The 15,005-nt window shown below is 47.6% G+C and overlaps 1 protein-coding gene and 1 pseudogene across 1 annotated transcript in view; one reads left to right on the forward strand and one right to left on the reverse strand.

Annotated features, from left to right (window-relative positions):
• Positions 1–15,005, reverse strand: part of LOC147013014 (uncharacterized) — a 53,383-nt gene that overhangs the window by 38,060 nt on the left and 318 nt on the right. The gene's annotated exons all lie outside the window — the stretch shown is intronic.
• Positions 94–4,003, forward strand: LOC147013016 (uncharacterized; annotated as a pseudogene).

Below are 15,005 nucleotides of genomic sequence, written 5' to 3' on the forward strand. Positions count from 1 at the left end.
ATCACTGAAGTCTGAAGAGGATGCCATCATCTTTCTTCCAGAAAGCCTCAGGGTTCTACTGAAAGGGTTGCTTGGGGTAAAAAAAATGCCGGCATGAAAACTGCCTCCATCGGACAAGCAATCGTACAGGCGACCCGCCCAAGAGTTATTCTGGTGCCACTGCAGATTGAGCTAGGAGTCCAGGTCCACCACCACTTTGCATCACGCTTCCTGGTCGATACGCTTCACAAGCTTGGATTCTGCTGCTCCTACAAGGAGGTGCAAAGATTTGTTCGCAATGCTGTGGTGTCGCTTAGAACTGACATTCCTGGCTTCTCCGGTGAGTTCATCCAGTATGCCCCCGAAAATGTGGACCACAACATTCACACCCTGGATGGCAACAACACCTTCCATGGTATGGGGATGATTGCTGCCATTACACCAGCTACCAAAACCATCAATCCCATCCTCAGAGCAAAGGTCACCCCTGATGTATCCATGGTGGGAAGAGTTCCAATTCTGTTCCACAGGAAGTAGGTAGTGGAACAGACGCAGTGACGTACCAGAAGCTTGTCACTATGGAGGGACAAGACCCAACAGCAGACCTGGATCTTATATGGAAGACATCTATCATTTTGCCTCACCAAGGCCAGCATGGTCTGGGATGATGCAGTTTGTACAGCATGGCAATCATCCAGGGAAATCATCCTTCGTCTTACTTCCAATGATCGACATGAATCCCAGTGACACCACATGCATCTTTTCAACACTGAAGTTTGTAAGTGAGCATGCCCACCGCCACAATGCCACACCAATCATTACCTTTGATCAACCACTATGGTGGAAGGCCCTCTTGATCATCGATGCTGAACCGGAAGGAAGCGACTTGAGCAACATAGTCCTGAGACTTGGAGGCTTCCACACTGAGATGAATTTCCTGGGGTCCATCAGGCATTTAATGGCTGGATCTGGGTTACAAGAAGTTCTGGAGCTCGTCTATGCAGACTACGCTGTGGTGCACATGATGACAGGGAAGGCAATTGCATGGGCTGTGCGTGCACACCTCCTTGTCGATGGCGTCCTCAATGCCATGATTGTGTCTGACGCACTTGATGTGGCTCTCCCTCAACAGTCTGATGAGCCAGAAGATGCAGATTCACAGGAGATCACTGATGCACAGATGTCATCAGATGAAGATACTCCAGATAGAGATGGGACGGGAAACCCTGATCTGGATGAAGTTGCTGTCCTCTATGAACATTTGATGGAGGGATCAGTGCCTGCAAAGGAAGCTTGTCATGCTGATGTGGTGCTCAGAATAAAGGAACTGCTAAGAAACAAAACCGAATCCCTGAAATCCTCTAGTAGGACTGCTGCCCTCTGGTTGCAGTACATGGATATGGTAGACATACTTCGCAAGTTTCTGAGAGCAGAACGTACTGGAAACTGGGCACTGCACCTTAAGGCAATATCAGAAATGCTTCATTTTATGGCAGCATCTGGGCACAATCTCTACACGAAATCGGCTCGGATCTATGTGCAGCGGATGTGAAAGCACCAGGAGGAACATCCAGATGTCTCCCAGAGATTTGAAGAGGGATTCCATGTGGTCAGAAGAAGTGATAGCCTATGGGCTGGCTTGTCCATAGATCTCATCATTGAACAAGTGCTAATGAGAAGCATGAAGACCAGTGGTGACCTCACAAAAGGGCGAGGGATGACAGAACAGCAGCGTGTAACATGGCTCCTCACCATGCTAGCTTGCGCTGAAGTCAAAAATGCTATGCAAGAGATAACAGGAGTCAATTACAACACTGGTGAGCAAAACAAGGACGTGACAGATGCAAGGCAAGTACGTGACCTGAAGGACACACACGCAGTTCTGAACTATCTCCATGAAAGAAACCCCTTCTTCCCTGATCCAAGCTTGCGTAGTGTCTCGACTGGGGTCCATGCACACACTACTGTGAATGTAGACAAGGCAAAGACCATCGGGAACACCATCTTGGCCAGCATGGATGGACACACCACTGCTGAGTACACATTCATGAAAAGGGATCAGGCAATCACCTTGAGCACGCAATCATCATTGAAGATTGGTGGCAAAGCAGTGCAGGTGGATCCTCAACTACTTTTCCATTGACTCACAGTTGCTGCAAAAGCATCACGAGATTTGGTGTCAGTATTCAAGTATGAGATGTGCAGTCATCCACCAGCAATGCTTGACACCTCCCTAATGCTTCGACAGCCACAGAAGCCAGTGCTAGCAGATGCAATCTGGGCCCTCCTCACACCTGACCTTCCAGGCATCACAGGCCAGGTTCAGTACATGCTGGATGGTGGAGCACTTGTTCAGCGCATCCCATGGACACCTGGATCCACATACAATAACATCTGCAGGTTGTATACCGAGTATGTCACAAGAAAGTATGAGGAGGCAATTGTCGTTTTCAATGCCATCTGGGCCCTCCTCCCACCTGACCTTCCAGGGATCACAGGCCAGGTTCAGTACATGCTGGATGGTGGAGCACTTGTTCAGCGCAACCCATGGACATGTGGATCCACATACAATAACATCTGCAGGTTGTACACCGAGTATGCCACAATAAAGTATGGGGAGGAAATTGTCATTTTCAATGGTTATGAGGGTACATCCACCAAGGACATGACACACCAGAGACGAGCAGGTAGGAGGACTGGAGCAACCGTCACTTTTGATGAGGGCATGCCTGTTACAATGAAGAAAGACGAGTTCCTCGCAAACAAGACAAACAAACAACAGTTCATCAACATGCTCAGTGGCCAACTGCAGAAGAAGAACTGTCAGACGTATCATGCTTCAGGTTATGCTGATCTCCTCATAGTGCAGAAAGCAGTGGAGTCTGCAACCACAACAAACACTGTGCACATCGGTGATGATACAGATCTGCTCATGCTCCTTATCTACCATACAAAGCTCGAGTCACATGACCTCTTCTTCCAACCTGAGCCAAAGAAGAGCACAAAGATCCCACGTGTCTGGAACATCAAGGCTCTCAAGCAGCAAATGGGTCCCAGTGTGTGCACCACATTCTCTTCATCCACGCGATCCTTGGGTGTGATACTACATCCCGCCTGTATGACATTGGTAAAGGAGCCGCCCTCAAGAAATTCACAACCAGTGATGACTTCCGTGAGCAAGCGACAGTGTTTGACACACCGTCAGCTTCCACAGCAGATGTTGTGGCAGCAGGAGAGAATGCTTTGGTCTGCCTGTACAATGATAAGCCTAGGGAGGGACTCAACTCACTACGACACAAGCACTTTTGTGAGAAGGTGGCGACTCAAACTTCTTATGTACAGCCACAGAGCCTACCACCTACCTCTGCAGCAGCAAATACCACAGTCTCCATGTGTACTACCAGGTGCAGCAGTGGAAGGGAACCATGGATGAACTCCTGCCACCAGACTGGGGATGGAAAGAAAGTGATAGGGGGCTCATCCCTGTCCAAACTGACTTACCACCAGCTCCCCAGGAACTCCTGCAGGTCATCAGATGCAGCTGCAAGACAGATTGCAGCAGTCTAAGGTGCACATGCAAGAAGCACGACATGTGCTCTGTTGCATGTAGCAACTGCAAAGGATCAGGGTGTACAAATTGATTTCAGACTGAATGTGATGACGATGACGATGATTAAACCAGTGGTTGAGTTACCATTCAACCTAAAATATTATGTTGCCTTATATAGTATTATTGTGCTGTTACTTTAAAATAATGTCTTCAGAAGCACATGACTTTTTATCGTTACACATTATTAGTTGTGTTGAACATCAGTGCATGCACTATTAACGTATATATGCCAGGCCATAATAAATGGATTTAAATCATTTAGAGGTGTTATCTGAAGGCACGGGTCATCTCAATAATAAAACCAGACCATCTTCCCATGGAAATATGTGTTTAGTATTACATATATAGTTAGAGCGTTGCTAAATATCCCATTATAAAGTTGCAAAAAGTGGTACCAGAGTATGGTTAAGAAACATTTTGGTTAAATAAAATAAGTAAAAAATAAACCAATGTCACCCGCAGGGTGACCCGTATCTTGCCAAAAGGTGACCACGTGTGACTTCTTTAAGGTCACACTGAGGTGAACAGAGCTGCTATCCACCAGGAGCGACTCCTTGAGGAATATCTGCCTACAAGAGATTCCGATGAGAATCGTTCTACAGAGTAACCATGAAAAATATGCTTTTGCCTCATAACGTCACCAAATGACGTCATAATGTCTCAAGCTTGACATATCTAGAAAGCACGCATCGAGGTGTTCAATTTGAGGTACTACACGATATGGTTCCTAAAACTTGAAAATTTTATCTTGGGGTCAAATATGTTTGACCTGAGGCGCGAACCATGAAGGTCAAGGCCAATTGCCACCAAAAATTAATCAGCTGAGCGCCAGACCATGAACTATATTCCCATGAAATTTGAAGACGATCCGATCAAAATTACTCAAAAAATAAGGGTTTCGTCGACTCCCCTGATTTGCGACAAAGTGACCTTGACCTTTGACCTTGACCTTCAAAATTTTATGCGCTGAAAGGGACCTCTATAGGCCTCTGATATGCGAAGTTACACAAATTTCCAATGATAACTGTGCTCTGCAGAGTGATTTATACGTGATTACAGACCAAAAAAAAAAAAAAAAAACATATGAAGGTCAAGGCCAATCGCCACCAAAAATTTATCAGCTGAGCGCCAGACCATGAACTATATTCCCATGAAGTTTGAAGACGATCCGATCAAAATTACTCAAAAAATAAGGGTTTCGTCGACTCCCCTGATTTGCGACAAAGTGACCTTGACCTTTGACCTTCAAAATTTTGTGCACTGAAAGGGACCTCTATAGGCCTCTGATATGCGAAGTTACAAAAATTACCAATGATAACTGTGCTCTGCAGAATTTTTTATACGTGATTACAAACAAACAACAAAAAAAAACATGCAAGCTGACTAACATATCTTGCAAAAACTTCGTTTTGGCAAGATAATAAAAATAATTTTAATTTATTTAAAATAAAATAAAATTCCACCACTTGGATTCAGTAGGACTTTTTATATGTTATAGAGGACACATTTATGAGTAACTAGTGTGTGCCCGTACGTGCGTGGCCATACGTGGAAAAAAACAAAAAAAGCTTTCAAACTGCGTGCCAGAAACAACAACCACACAGTCCGTTCCTTCGCTCTCGCATGCCAGTACGTGCATGACAGTACGTGCAAAAAAAAAAAAAAACTCAAACCGCGTGCCAGAAACAACAACCACACAGGCTGTTCCTTCGCTCTCGCGTGCCCGTACGTGCATGCAAAAAAAAAAAACTTTCAAACCGCGTGCCAGAAACAGCAACCACACAGGCCATTCCTTCGCTCTCGTGTGCCTGGCCATACGTGCGTGGCCATACGTGCGGCCATACGTGCAAAAAAAACAAACTTTCAAACAACCACACAGGCCGTTCCTTCGCTCTCGTAAATGACAACTGGATTGGGGCATTATGTTTATCTATAAATGTGCATAAGAAATCGAGAAATGATTAGAATACAGGAAGTCATCACTATCCGGAAGTCCTAACTACACAGGCCGTTCCTTCACTCTCTCGTGCCCATACGTGAAAAAAAAAAAACTTTCAAACAAACACACAGGCCGTTCCTTCGCTCTCGTAAACGATGACTGGATTGGAGCATTGTGTTTATCTATAAATGCGCATAAGAAATCGAGAAATTAGAAGACAGTAAGTCATCACTATCCGGAAGTCCGTCCGTACGTTGTAACCCGTAATGGGGAACGCGGCTGAGAATCTCTTCTCCAATGGCCACGCCTATGCAGCAACGTGTCCTGTCACTGGTAACTAAATGGCGCATCGGCCACGCCTACGCAGCAAAGTTTCCTGTCATTGGTTGATAAATAAATGGCCATAACTTGGGAAGCACTTGTCCGATCAACATCAAACCTTGAAAAAGGCACAGACTCAAGTCCCCAGCAATATACCTGGCAAGTTTCAATTAGATCGGACAAGTGGTTGTCGAGAAACAGCGGTCACACACACACACACACACACACACACACACACACACACACACACACACACACACACACACACACACACACACACACACACACACACACTGCTGGAATTATACATAGATGAACAGTTATCAGATTTTCTGTTGCAATTTGTGTGAGGTTCAGTCCTTATTTGTCATACTAGTTTTGTCATCTACCTATAATTCCAGCAGTGTGTGTGTGTGTGTGTGTGTGTGTGTGTGTGTGTGTGTGTGTGTGTGTGTGTGTGTGTGTGTGTGTGTGTGTGTGTGTGTGTGTGTGTGTGTGTGTGTGTGTGTGACCGCTGTTTCTCGACAACCACTGGTCCGATCTAATTGAAACTTGCCAGGTATATTGCTGGGGACTTGAGAATGTGCCTTTTTTGATAGGAGGGAAACCACGGGGTAACATCCCTGGGTCAGATTGCGGGAGAGTGTGTCGGAGTGGTGCTGAGGTGTCGTCCACCAGACGGCGGTCTCCTTGGGTTAACCTGAGGCGGTCCCTTCGGGTGGGTGCCTGGAATGTCCTATCCCTAAGAGAGGATGATCACCTGTCTCTGTTATCATCTGAGCTCAAGCGTTTGGACATCGGGATTGCAGCTCTCTCTGAGGTTCGGAGACCGGATTGCGGCGAGATAATGGTGGGTGGTTACACCTACTATTGGTCTGGTCGCTCTGATGGTTACCATACCCAAGGAGTTGCTGTAGCTGTGTCCAATAAGCTGACCCCAATGATAATTGAGTTAACACCGGTCAACGAGCGTATTATGAGATTAAGGATTCGCCACTCCTTAGGTGTCATTTGCCTGGTCTCTATTTATGCTCCGATTGAGGCGAGTGATCTCACCGTGAAGGACACATTCTACGTCTGTGGTTGATCAGTGCCCCAGACGAGATACACTTCTAGTCTTGGGGGATTTCAATGCATCGACTGGAACTGATAGGGATGGTTATGAGGTGTGTGTTGGTCCCCATGGGTCAGGAACTATGAACCAGAATAGCACTAAGTTCCTTGACTTTGCAAGAAGTCGTGGACTTAGGGTGGCTGGTTCATGGTTTCAGCGCCCGCAAGCTCATCGCTGGACTTGGTATTCCAACGCTGGCGGTGTGGCAAAGGAGATTGACCATGTCCTCATTGACGGTCGTTGGAGGATGATCCAGAACTGCAGGGTCCACCGGAGTGCTCAGTTCCTCAATACTGACCACAGGCTTGTTGTAGCAACTCTAAAGCTGCACCTTAAATCCTGGAGAATGGTACCATCCCAGCCTAGGCTAGATGTTGCCAAGCTCAGGGATGAGAGAGTAGCTGAGGAGTTTGCGAACAGGCTGAGTGGACACTTGGGGGGTCTGGGTGCTTTGGGGGGTCCTGAAGAGTTGTGGAGCACCTTCAAGACCACCGTCCTTGATGTTGCCGGTGGATGCCTTGGAGTTCACCGCAGGGCAAAGAAGAATTTTGTCTCTCAAGGGACACTGGATACCATTGACCAGAGTCGCAGGGCCAGGCTGAATGGCAGAGCTGAGCTGTTCAGGGAGCTGAGGCGTAAAACTGTACGTGCACTGAGGGTGGACAAGGAGGCCTATGTGCAAGGAATCTGTGAGGGGGTAGAGCATCACCTGTGGACAGGTGATTCTCGTCCCGCTTACAGGGGAATTCGCGCATTACGTTCATCTAAGCCCATCCCTCGGAGCACTGCAGTTCGAGCAGAGAGTGGTAGGCTCTTGACAGAGGAGTCTGAAGTGAAGGCCCGCTGGGCCGGTTACTTTGAGCGGTTGTACCAGGCTGATCCCCCAGCTGTCGAGTTGGACGTCAAGGGTGTTACAATCCCTGTTGCTGACCCTCGAATCAACTGTGGTCCACCATCGCTTGTGGAAACACGGGCTGCGGTGAACCAGTTGAAACGGGGCAAAGCTCCAGGGATCTGTGGCATCCATGCCGAACTTCTCAAGGCTGGTGGAAATGCTGCACTCGTGTCGTTGCATGCAGTTTTGTGCTCTGCCTGGAACACAGGCATCATCCCAACTGACTGGAAGAGGGGCCTTGTTGTCCCTCTCTGGAAAGGGAAGGGTGATCGCCAAGACTGCAACAACTACCGAGGGGTGACGCTGCTCTCAGTGCCGGGCAAGGTCTTTGCTTCTAGATAGGGTTCGCCACCATCTGCTTGAGCACCAGCGTCCAGAGCAGTCAGGCTTTACACCAAAGAGGTCAACAATTGACCGTATCCTTGCACTTCGTGTCCTCACCGAACGCAGACGAGAGTTTCGGCAGGGGCTGCTTGCAGCCTATGTTGATCTCTGTAAAGCGTTCGATTCAGTGAATTGGGATGTCCTCTGGAGGATTCTTGGTCGTGGGGTGCCACCGAAACTGATCGATCTGATGTCTGAACTCTACTCTGGTACTGAGAGTGCTGTGAAGTGTGGTGGTACCATCTCTGACTTATTTCCAGTTGTTACTGGAGTTCGTCAGGGATGTGTACTTGCCCCCACACTTTTCAGCACTTGTATGGACTGGATTTTAGGGAGGATGTCAGAGAGATCAAGCTGCGGTGCATCGTTTGGGAATGTCAAGATCTCGGACCTTGACTTTGCAGATGATGCAGTCATCTTTGCGGAGACTTTAGACATCCTCTTGGGGGCCCTCGAGGTGCTGAATGAGGAGTCGGAGCCGTTGGGATTACGGATTTCTTGGGTCAAAACTAAGATCCAGGCTTTCGGTGACATCTTGGATGCTGCTGTCCTGTCTGTGTCTGTTTGTGGTGAGGATGTTGAGGTCGTGGATAGATTCACTTACCTTGGCAGTGATATTCATGTCTCCGCAGGTTGTGAGCCGGAGGTCAATAGACGTCTGGGTCGGGCCTGGGGAGTCATGGATTCACTGGATCATGGGGTGTGGCGCTGCCGGTACCTGTGCGGGAGGACGAAAGTCCGAGTCTTCAGGTCCTTGGTACTTCCAGTCTTGCTCTATGGGTGCGAGACTTGGACTTTGACCAAGGATCTGAGACGGAGACTTAATTCCTTTGGTACCAGGTCTCTTCGGAGAATCCTTGGCTATCGCTGGTCGGATTTTGTGTCCAACGAGCGGTTGCTGAGAGAGACTCGGATGAGATTTGTTACCTGCATAGTCCGTGAGCGTCAGCTGCGACTGTATGGACATGTGGCTCGTTTTCCTGACGCTGATCCTGCTCACCAGATTCTCTCAGCGAGGGAGTCTCATGAGTGGAGGAGGCCAGTGGGCCGACCACGTGCCTCATGGTTGCAGCAGGTTGACCATCATCTCAAGGAGATGGGGATGGGCCTGGCATCAGCCTGGGGGATGGCCAGACGGAGGCCCCTGGAGTACCGGCGGAAAGTGGACGCAGCGACGCGCTGTTCTGGCACATGCTCCCATACCTGACCTGACCTGATATTGCTGGGGACCTGAGGATGTGCCTTTTCAAGGTTTCATATTGTTACGGTTGTGGAAATTGGCATTACACCATAAAGAGTCCTCAGGTGAGATATATCGGTAAGTTCATGTGTAGTTAGCCCAAACCCGTTGTATAGAGGGTATATGTATGATTCATCCGGGCTGCGACGCTTTGAGTTAGCCATTTTTCTTTCTCTATTGTTATTTTGGACCATTAAGCTGCCAACAACGCAAACAGCCACTACCTTTACCTTCACAACTCTATCCCGCAAACATCGCTTCACCACCATTCCCAAACGACGCCCACCAACTACCAAACCACCACAGCAAACCCCCCACCACCTTCGCCTATCTCCTTCTACAACCATCGACCACACCACCAGTCAACACCAAACGTCGTTCTGTCCAGGGCCCGTTCGGCGATTGGTGCCGAACGCATCGAGCCGCGAGTGCGAATGGCGGCCTTTCCGAGGGAGAAATTCGGATCAGGAAGGCTTCACGCTCCCCTTTTTCTCCGTCCAATGGGCGAGCGTCGGGCGGCATGGCCCCGCCTCCAAGCGCGATGAATGTGGATTCTTTACGAGAGGAATTCGGATCAAAAGAGGCTCACGCCCCTTTTTGCCACGCCAATGGCTGAACAGAGGGTGGCGTGGCCCCGCCTCCACTCGCGTTTTGATCCAGAAATTTGCATATAGGCTCCTCCTCCAGCCTATAAAGACGCGAGCACAAGGCGACTCGAAAAGTTGCAGGCGGCTGGTCGGGGCGAGTGAAGAGTTCGAGTTCGAGTCGAGTGAATACGGCGGTCGGCATCGAGGTTGCTGTGTGAGGGTCGCTCGTCTCGTCGTTGGTGCCGTCTCGTCACGGGATCCAAGCCAGCCAGCCATTCCCCTCTCTCTGAGCATCAGCAATTTCCCCCCCCCTCCACCATCCGCGCTGAGATAGTGCCGGCGGGCCCCGTTCCTCCCCCACCCTAAACGTGGTGCCAACCAAACTGCTTGCGCGGAGCACGCCGGAGAGGGCTCGCCAACCACGCCAGGGGCACGGAGTCGGGGCGCAGTGGCACGGACATTGCGGCTTGCCCGCCATCGAGTCACGAGGATGCGGGTAAGACCTTCTCGGTCTCGTGGACCTGGCCGCTCCTCCAGGTTCCACGCACATTTGGTCCACGGACCTGTCTGCCTCCTTGCCTGTGAGGGTGGCTTTCTTTCCTTTGCTTTTTGGAATGAGTGATGTGGCGCCGAGTCCCGACAAGTAGAGCTGTATAAATAATTGCCCTTTTATTCGGTCGTATTGCTTTTGTCTTGACTGTTATTTGTTGCATTTTGTCTTGAATGTAATATACGTGCATTCCGTGTTTCCGTAATAAATGTGCATTGCTTGTTGAACTGTTTCCCGCTTTGCTCGTCTCCTTCCTTTTATTGAATCTCCATCTTGCATCACGTAAGGGATTGATAGTGGGTTTAAAACGCCCGGTAAATAATCTGAACCGTCGAGGTCGACGATAACTCCGCTCAGTTATCTCTGCAGCACGGAACGAGCCGCTTAAGCAGTTCGTGTCCGGAGTCTACCTGTGGCGTGGTACAACTCCTCCGTACGCTACTCGCGCGAGTACTTCGGTAAATCGACCATTCGGCGATCGGACCCTATTTCGCATGGGTAGAATGCGGACTGAGTTGTGGTGAGGTTAAACCTCCACCCGTGACTGGCTCTGGGTGGTAGTTCCCGGAGGGTCACGACTGAATTGTCCTTCGGGTGGGCGACGTTTCGCGATTCGAGTACCGTGGCCGATCGCACGCCGGCGGGCGCGAATTCGCAACAATATTAATCCGACGAGTGCTTCCCAAGTTATGGCCATTTATTTACCAACCAATGACAGGACACGTTTCTGCGTAGGCGTGGCCGATGCGCCATTTTGTTACCAATCACAGGACATGTTGCTGCGTAGGTGGCCGTTGGAGAAGAGATTCTCAGCCACGTTCCCCATTACGGGTTACAACGTACGGACTTCCAGATTGTGATGACTGAGTGTATTCGAATAATTTCTCGATTTTTTATGCGCATTTATAGAAAACACAATGCCCCAATCCAGTCGTCGATTACGAGAGCGAAGGAACGGGCGGTGTGGTTGTTTGAAAGTTTTTTTTTTTTGTCTTTCTCTTCTCTTCTCTTTGTGTTTTTCCTTGCGATGACATTGCGAAAAGGCAAAATACGTTAGCGCTAATAGAATAATTGGCAATTAAAACTAAATTGCGAATAATCGTAACTGCGACATACGAACTTCCGGGCAGTGAGGACTTAACTTCCGGATAGTGACTACTTACTGTATTCTTTCTCGATTTACTGTATTCTTTCTTTCTCGATTTCTGTACTTTCTCGATTTCTTTAACACAATGCCCCAATCCAGTCAGTGACGATTACTGTATTTAATTCTTTCTCGATTTATTAACCTCTGCCATCGAAGATTGGAGGTGACTGTTTTCACCCCTTTCTGTTTGTTTGTTTGTTTGTTTGTTTGTTTGTTTGTGAACAGTATTACGGAAAAACTCCTCGATGGATTTCTACGAAACTTGGTGGGGGGGTTTAGGTATGGTCCAAGGATCATGCCATTAGATTTTGGACTTTGTCCCCCCCCCCTACCCCGCAAAAAAAAAATTGAGAAAAAAAATTTTTTTTGCACTTCAACATGTTTTTAGTGATTTCCAACCCCCCCCCCCAAAAAAAAATTGTTAGAGAAAAATTTTTTTTTTTGCATTTCTACATGTTATAAGTTTATACATGTTTCCACCCCCCCCCCCCCCAAAAAAAAATTGTTAGAGAAAAAAAAATTTTTTGAACAAAATTTCGATTTCTTTTTTTTGCATTTCTTCATGTTTTTAGTGATTTCCAACCCCCCCCCCCCCAAAAAAAAATGTTGGAGAAAAGAACTATAACCCTGTGAGCACTATTGACATATTTAATGAATAAGATATAAGGTTCACTTGAGTGACCCAGCAGTATTGGCAGCAGAGGTTTTGCACTCTCCCGAGTGCTCCCCCTCTCGTTCTTCATTGTTTTTCACCAGAAGTGTTTTTAAAACGTCTTGTGGAGGTGATTTCTTCCTCTTTTTTGGTGACAGAACTTGTCGACTTACCGTATTCTTTCTTTCTCGATTTCTTTAACACAATGCCCCAATCCAGTCAGTGACGATTACTGTATTGTTTCTCGATTTACTGTATTCTTTCTTTCTCGATTTCTGTACTTTCTCGATTTCTTTCTCGATTTTCTTAAACACAATGCCCCAATCCAGTTGTCGTTTACGACAGGGAAGGAACGAAGCTGCGCGTCATGCACGCGCAATGGAATCTAGCGAAGCACGAGCTGCTCGCTTGACACGCGATGCAACGCGCGTGACAAGGCGTCGTGCAGCTGAAACTGATGAAGAACGAACTGCTCGCTTGGCAGACAACACTGAACGTGAGGAAAGGTGTCGTGCAGCTGAAACGGATGAAGAACGAACTGCTCGCTTGGCAGACACCACTGAACGCGAGGCAAGGCGTCGTGCAGAAGAAACGGATGAAGAACAAACTGCTCGCTTGGCAGACAACACTGGACGGGAGGCAAGGTGCCGTGCAGAAGAAACGGATGAAGAACGAGATGCTCGCTTGACACACGACGCTACGCGCGTGACAAGGCGTCGTGCAGCTGAAACGGATGAAGAACGAGCTGCTCACTTGGCAGACAACACTGGACGCGAGGCAAGGCATCGTGCAGAAGAAACGGATGAAGAACGAGCTGCTCGCTTGGCAGACAACACTGGACGCGAGGCAAGGTGTCGTGCAGAAGAAACGGCTGAAGATTAATTTGGATTTTAATTAACTCTGTGTGTGTAAGTCTCACATCAGTTGTTACTTCAATGCAAGCGATAATTCGCGGCATGCATGTGAACATTTCGTACGGGCACGCACTACTTCCGGACAGTGATGACTTGGTGTATTTGAAAAATTTCTCGATTTCTTATGCGCATTTATAGATAAACACAATGCCCCAATCCAGTCGTCGTTTACGAGAGCGAAGGAACGGCCTGTATGGTTGTTATTTCTGGCATGCGGTTTGAAAGTTTTTTTTTTGCACGTATGGCCATGCACGTACGGCCACGCGCGTATGGGAACGTGAGAGCGAAGGAACAGCCTGTGTAGTTGTTGTTTCTGGCACGTGGTTTGAAAGTTTTTTTATTTTTTTTTTGCATGTACGGCCACGCACCTACGGTCATGCACTAGTACTAGATAATGCCTGGACTACTGGGCATATGTATTTGCGCATGTAATTTCTGTAGCTAGAGTAAATCTTAATGGATCTCATGTATCCACTTCTGCCATAACTTTGAGACAATCTACATGTGTGATAAATAAACAAAAAAAAATCTCAGATTAAACTTTGGGAGGGGGGTTTCCAACATAATACACAAATAATATGCAGAGAAGCCAATTGCGTTAATGTTGCCGGCTGTGGGGTCGTCCCTCATGCCTTTGGGATAAAAGTAAAAGGCGCATTAAGTGGAACTTCCATGAACCAGAGTACTCAATGCTTTTGACCGGTATGAAAATCAATATCAGGCCATTCATTTTCCTACACATGTGATATCACAGAAAACTTCTCGTAAATGTAACAAATATTCCACATGCACCGAACAAAATTCAAACTTTTTTTGGGAATAACGCCATAAATCTCAATGTAGTTTCATTACCTCCACGACCGAAGATGTACAGAGGTTGTTTTCACATCTGTTCGTCTGTCTGTGTGTCTGTGAGCAGGATATCTCAAAAAGTTATGCACGGATTTCAACAAAACTTGGTGGACAAGTTGGGTGTATGACAATGACGAATTGATTCGATTTTAGTGAAGATCCGGATCCGACTTACTCGAAAAAAATTTTCAGTGATTCTTCACCATTGAGAGATACGGCCAAAAATTATATATTTATAGCACGATATCTGAAAAAAGTTGTGGACGGATTCGGATGAAACTTGGTGGACACTTTGGGTGTGTGACAAGGAAGAATTGATTCCGTTTTGTGACGACTTTTTTGTGACGTTTGTGACGACTTGTGACAAAACTTGGTGGACGAGTTGCTTCGGTGACGAGAACAAGCCGATTCGATTTCGGTTGATGTCCGGATTCAGATCCGACCTATCAGTGGCATACAAGACGTGAACTGTTCAGAATGGCGGAGGGTTATGTGCTCCACCGAGTGCTGTTCTCGTTTAATGTTTAGGATGTATAGAAACAAAATAGCTGCAGATCGCTGTACGAGAAGGCGGGAAAACAAGAGCGGGGACACAAACTCGTGCGTGTCTGTAAACGAGCAAATGTTGCCAAGTTGAGGAAAACCCTTAGGGATCGAGTTCCGCCAATTCCCGGGGAATTCCACACAGAAGGGTATATGGGACAGCGTTCCGCCCTTTTAACCAAACAAGCCTTCCGAATTCGGAATGAAACGACAAACACCCAATCACGGAACACTGGACGTATATGGACAAAATCTTTCCTCATCACTTTAAACATTTT

Source organism: Eptatretus burgeri, chromosome 14 (assembly GCF_056783735.1).
Source record: "Eptatretus burgeri isolate ZD-2024b chromosome 14, Ebu_testis_v1, whole genome shotgun sequence".
NCBI classification, from domain to species: Eukaryota; Metazoa; Chordata; class Myxini; order Myxiniformes; family Myxinidae; genus Eptatretus; species Eptatretus burgeri.